Consider the following 5351-nt stretch of genomic DNA (forward strand, 5'->3'; position numbering starts at 1 on the left):
TAAATGCCCAAATTCAAATACTTATGGTTTAATTCAATGACCTTCTGTTGACCTAGAAAATTGTGCACCAATTTTGCCAGAGGTTTTAACCCAAGACAAGGAGGGTGAACTTTTTAGAAGGGCATTTCAGGTTCATTGAAAATAATTTTAGTAAACCCTAGTTGTTTCCAGGGGGGTGTTGGGGGTTTCTGCTTTCCCATTTCAAACTTAAGAGAAATTTAAACATGATGCACACTCTAATGCCTGAACTAGCTAGGGTGTGACACCCGATGGCTCCTACGATCATCAATGGCGATGCAGTCCAGGGTGAGACCTTCCTCCCCAGACAGATCTTCGTCTTTGGCGGCTTCGCACTACGGGCCAATTCACTTGGCCATCTAGAGCAGATCAAAAGCTACGCCCCTGGCCGTCCGGTCAGATTCGGAAGTTTAAACTACACGGCTGACATCCGCGGGGACTTGATCTTCGACGGATTCGAACCACTGCCGAGCGCGCCACACTGTCATGACGAGCATGATCTAACTCTGCCGCCGAACGGTGCCCTGGAGGCCGCACCCGCACTGGCTCCGACCCTTAGTTCGGAGTCAACTGCGCTGATCGAGGATGGGCGGTTGGACACCACCTCGGGGGCTGCGATCCAAACGGCGATTGAGCCGAACACCAGCCCCGTACTCTACGAGGCTCGTGACTCCAAGGAGTCGGACTCCTCTCCGGACTCCGAACCATCCGCGCCCCTGCCAGTCGAATCTGATTGGGCGCCGATCATGGAGTTCACTGTCGTAGACATCTTTCAGCACTCGCCTTTCCGTGATATCCTAAAATCACTGAAGTCTCTCTCTTTATCAGGAAAGCCCTGGCCGGACTACGGTCAGCAAGGTTGGGGTTCGAACAATGAAGAAATTCAAAACCCACCCACCACCCACTTTGTAGCCACTGTCGACGACTTAACCGACATGCTCGACTTCGACTCCGAAGACATCGACGGTATGGACGCAGATGAAGGAGATGATGAAGAACCAGCGCCTACTAGGCCCTGGAAAGCCACCTCGTCATATGACATATACATGGTGGACACCCCAAAAGAGGGAGAGGGCGATGGAACAACGGAGGGTGACCACTCCAAGAAATAGCCCAAGCGCCGGCGTCAGCGGCGCCGCTCAAAATCCTGCCAACACAAAAATGGTGATTCCAGCACGGGAGACAATAATACTCAGGAGAGTGCCGAAGAAACCCCCTCCAGCAAGGTTTAACACAGGAGGATGGAGAAACCAGCCATCATGAGAGAGCGGCAGACAGAGAGGTTGAGGACGATAATTATATGCCTCCCTCCGAAGACGAGGCAAGCCTCGACGACGACGAATTCGTCGTGCCAGAGGATCCCATTGAGCAAAAGCGTTTCCAACGCAGGCTTATGGCCATGCCAAGAATCCTCAAGAAAAAACAGCAATAGCTCAGAGCTGATCAAGATTTGCTAGTTGACAGATGGACTGAAGTCCTTGCGGCCCAAGAGCATAAACTCGAACGCCCATCCAAGAGTTACCCAAAGCGCAAGTTGCTACCCCGATTAGAGGAGGAAGCACTCGATGCGGCCGAACTGCCACCTCGTGGCCGCGACAGAGAGGCCTCCCGGCCCTCCACTCAAGCCTCACCCCGCACCAAGGCATGGGAATATGCGCCGGACTTACGAGACATGTTGGAGGACAAGGCAGGGCAAACACGATCGATCTACGGATCGCGTGGGCACCCCAAGGCTCGAGACGGTAACCGTCACGCCGGCCACAAATTCAGCAGGGCCGAACACAGTAGACAAAGCTCATTGGAGCTACGTCATGATATAGCCCAGTACAGAGGTGCCGCACACCCACTGTGCTTTACCGATGAAATAATGGATCATCAAATCCCCGAGGGTTTCAAACCCGTAAACATCGAATCATATGATGGCACAATAGACCCTGCAGTATGGATCGAGGATTATCTCCTTCATATCCACATGGCCCGCGGCGACGATTTTCACGCCATCAAATACCTCCCACTCAAGCTTAAAGGACCACCTCGGCATTGGCTCAACATCTTGTCAACTGGATCAATTAGTTGTTGGGAGGACCTGGAAGCCGCATTCCTCGACAATTTCCAGGGCACTTATGTGCGACCCCCAGACGCCGATGACCTAAGTCACGTAATCCAGCAGCTAGAGGAATCGGCAAGACAATTCTGGATACGGTTCCTAACAAAGAAAAATCAAATAGTCGACTGTCCAGACGCTGAGGCCCTAGCAGCCTTCAAGCACAATATCCATGACGAGTGGCTGGCCCGGCACCTCAGACAGGAAACGCGAAATCTATGGCAGCACTCACGACACTCATGACCCGCTTTTGCACGGGAGAAGAGAGCTGGCTCGCTCGTAGCAACAATATGACCAAGAACCTTGGTAGTTCGGACACCAGGGACATTAGTGGCAGGTCATGTCGCAACAAGCAGAAGCGCCGCATTAACGGCGACAATGCTGAGGATACGGCAGTTAATGCCGGATTCAGAGGCTCTAAATCCGGTCAGCGGAACAAGCCATTCAAAAGGAATCCTAGGGGCCCGTCCAGCTTGGACCGAATACTCGACCGCTTGTGCCAAATACATGGCACCCCCGAAAAGCCGGCCAATCACACCAACAGGGATTGTTGGGTGTTCAAGCAGGCAGGCAAGCTAAGCGCCGACAATGAAGACAAGGGGCTGCATAGCGATGACGATGAGAAGCCCCGGCCGCCGAACAACAATGGATAGAAGGGTTTTCCCCCACAAGTGCGGACGGTGAACATGATAGACGCCACCCACATCCCCAAAAGGGAGCGGAAGCACGCGTTAAGGGACGTATACGCGGTAGAGCTAGTCGCCCCAATGTTCAACCCATGGTCCTCCTGCCCGATCACCTTTGATCGAAGAGACCATCTCACTAGCATCCGTCATGGCCGATTTGCCGCATTGGTTCTAGACCCAATTATTGACGGATTTCGTCTCACTAGAGTCCTCATGGACGGTGGCAGCAGCCTGAACCTGCTTTACCAGGATACAGTGCAAAAAATTTGCATTGATCCCTCGAGGATTAAGCCCACCAAAACGACCTTTAAAGGTGTAACACCAGGTGTAGAGCCCAACTGTACAGGCTCAGTCACACTTGAAGTGGTCTTCAGATCCCCGGATAATTTCCGAAGCGAGGAATTGATCTTCGACATAGTCCCATTCCGCAGTGGCTATCATGCACTGCTCGGACGAACCGCATTGGCCAAATTCAATGTGGTACCGCACTATGCATACCCTAAGCTCAAGATGACAGGCCCTTGTGGAGTAATTACGGTCAATGGAAACATCGAACGCTCCTTCCGAACGGAGGAGCACACGGCGGCCCTTGCAGCGGAAGTATAAAGTAGTCTCTCCAGGTAGTTCTCCAGTCCGGCCATTAAACGTCCAGACACCGTCAAGCGCACCCGGAGTAACCTACAACAAGACCGCCTGGCACGTTCCGAGCAGGCGTAGCAATCCGGCCCCAACCCCAACCCTCGCAAAAAGGCGACGCCAGTACTTCGCGTCCATAACTACGCTCTGGAAATACCATGGGCATAGGGGGAGGGGCACCTTCACGGCATGCCCAAAACACGGCTTAAACCGCACCAGGGGCTGCCGATTTTTTACTTTTCTCTTACTTCCAGGACTCTACTCTTCGGAAGGCCTGTTCGGCAGTTCAATTGCCGCACAAACGATGCAGTGACCAGGGAAGCAGGCAAGCCATGCCGCATTACGAAAATCCCAGGTGGTCTCTATCACGAGCAGTATACCTGTTTCACATACTATTCCGCAGCTTGCCCCTGGAGCAGACATGTTAAATAGTCCAACTTTTCGTTTATCGCATTACTTGTATCGTTCTGCTTTGATCGCAACTATTTTTTAATAAACAATGCATACCTTTTGTGTATTTTTTTGCATTATCTTTTTATAAATAAATGTTCCTTAATGACATGTTGCACCCATACAACTTGGTACGGCCAAAATACGCCAGGGGCTTTTAGCACCCCTCAATATGGTGTGAGAAGTCCGAACACTTTCACAAGTGCGGCACCCCGAACATATAGCACTATATGCATCGGCTCCAAATCATGTCTTGGGTCAATAGTTGGGTTTGCCCGGCTCCTAAGTTTTGGTGCCTTACGTTCCGCTATATCGGCTAAGGTAGCACTAGGAGAACCAGTGCGATTGTGCCCCGGTTGAGCTGGGTCGAGCACCTCAGTGGAGAAAGCTAAAACTGACTGTCATGATGAAGCGAGAGCTGGTTGCTGTTCGAGAGGTTTTTCGAGTCCCTAAAGACTTATGCCGCTTAGGGCGAGGAGCCGGCTCTGTCCGGCCAAGGCGGGGATAGCGCCCCGAACTCGTTCTTCCGAATACTAGGGGCTTCGCCGAAATTTAAAATTATAGAATTCTATGGCTAAGTGAGAGTGTTCACGCATTATAGTCTGATTGCCTCGTTCGTTGGGCTGAGCGCCTCCCTCGAAGGACCCAAATATGGGAAAAGAGTGCCCAGGTTTATCCCCGAACACCCCAGCACTAGCGGCAAGGGGGCAGAAGCCGACGACTCACCATCTATCAGTATTGATAAACAGCCGCACAGAAGGTAATATTTTAAATTCATGCAGCATTGCTTAGCCCATATGAACAAGTTTTCAGCGCACAGGATTATACGAGCGGGTTTTACTCGAAAAATACATCCTTGGTACATTCATCTGCCACAAGGCGGGCACCCTTCAGAACATCCTTATAATAATTCTCGGGCTTGCGATGCTCTTTCCCCGGCGGTGGCCCGTCCTTCACAAGCTTCTCCGCATCCAGCTTGCCCAGTGCACCTTAGCACGGGCAAGGGCCCTACGGGCACCTTCAATGCAGACGGAGCGCTTGATGTCTTCAAGCCTCGGACAGCCTCCACCAGCCGCTGCACCAGCCCGAAATAGCTCCCAGGCAGAGCCTCTCCAGGCCACAACCGAACTATGAGGCCCTTCATGGCCTGTTCGGCCGCCTTGTGGAGCTCGACCAGTTGCTTCAACTGGTCGCTCAGGGGCACGGAGTGTCCGGCCTCAGCATACTAAGACCAGAACACCTTCTCTGTCGAGCTGCCTTCCTCGGTTCGATAGAATGTGGCGGCATCGGACACACTCCAGGGGAGATCTGCGAACGCTCCTGGAAAGCTCCGGATTCGGGTAAGTATCAAGTAACTCACGTTTATGTGTTTACTTTGCATAAAGAATGCCTTACCCACCGCTATCTTCTTCACCTCATCCAACTCCTGGAGGGTCTTCTGGGATTCGGCCTTGGTA

Source organism: Triticum dicoccoides, chromosome 4A (assembly GCF_002162155.2).
Source record: "Triticum dicoccoides isolate Atlit2015 ecotype Zavitan chromosome 4A, WEW_v2.0, whole genome shotgun sequence".
In the NCBI taxonomy this organism is placed as follows: Eukaryota; Viridiplantae; Streptophyta; class Magnoliopsida; order Poales; family Poaceae; genus Triticum; species Triticum dicoccoides.